Genomic DNA, 689 nt, shown 5'->3' with positions numbered 1-689 from the left:
TCTCTAGGAATCATATACCCAACCTAGATGGGACCATGTTCGAGATGAAATCTGTAATGCTTCAAATGTTCCAGACTGTTGGACAATTTGGGGGTGGTCGTGGTGAAGATCCTCACGCCCACATGAAGCGTTTCCTGGAAACGTGTAACTCATTTGTGATTCCTGGAATCATCCCAGAGGCGACCAGGCTGTCTTTGTTCCCCTATTCTTTGCGTGATGACGCAAAACAATGGGTAAGCTCATTGGAGATGGGTGAAATCACCGCCTGAGAGAAGTTGGTGGAGAAATTTATGCAAAAATACTTCTCACCTACCACCAACGCAAGGAGGCATCGAGAGATTATGAACTTTGAACAAGAAGAAGCTGAACCCTTAAGTGCCGCATGGGAGCATTTTAAAGGATTGGTAAAAAATTGCCCGAATCATGGATTACCACTAACTATCCAAATGGAGACTTTTATGGTGGATTGAATAGAGCATCACAGATGGCAGCCAACGCAACGACAACTAGTGGAATTATGGATAAATCTTACACTGAGGCTAAGGAGATATTAGACTGCATTGCTAAGCACAACATGGAATAGGTGGATGATACGTATGATGGAAGAGCTGACAGGAAGAAGAGATCTCAGAATGTTAATTCTATCGATTCCAACGCAATAGCCACACTTTCTGCACAAGTGGCTACGA

General features: G+C 43.7%; 1 non-coding gene across 1 annotated transcript; it reads right to left on the bottom strand.

Annotated features, from left to right (window-relative positions):
- Window positions 1-326: 326 nt before the first annotated feature.
- LOC120087467 lies at window positions 327-430 on the bottom strand. Its single transcript, XR_005484608.1, has one exon. It is a non-coding gene; the product is annotated as a small nucleolar RNA R71 (small nucleolar RNA).
- Window positions 431-689: the final 259 nt, after the last annotated feature.

The sequence above is a fragment of the Benincasa hispida genome, chromosome 9 (genome assembly GCF_009727055.1).
Source record: "Benincasa hispida cultivar B227 chromosome 9, ASM972705v1, whole genome shotgun sequence".
Classification (NCBI taxonomy): domain Eukaryota; kingdom Viridiplantae; phylum Streptophyta; class Magnoliopsida; order Cucurbitales; family Cucurbitaceae; genus Benincasa; species Benincasa hispida.
The sequence above is the reverse complement of the archived record's forward strand: the minus strand, read 5'-3'. Positions and strand labels throughout refer to the sequence as shown.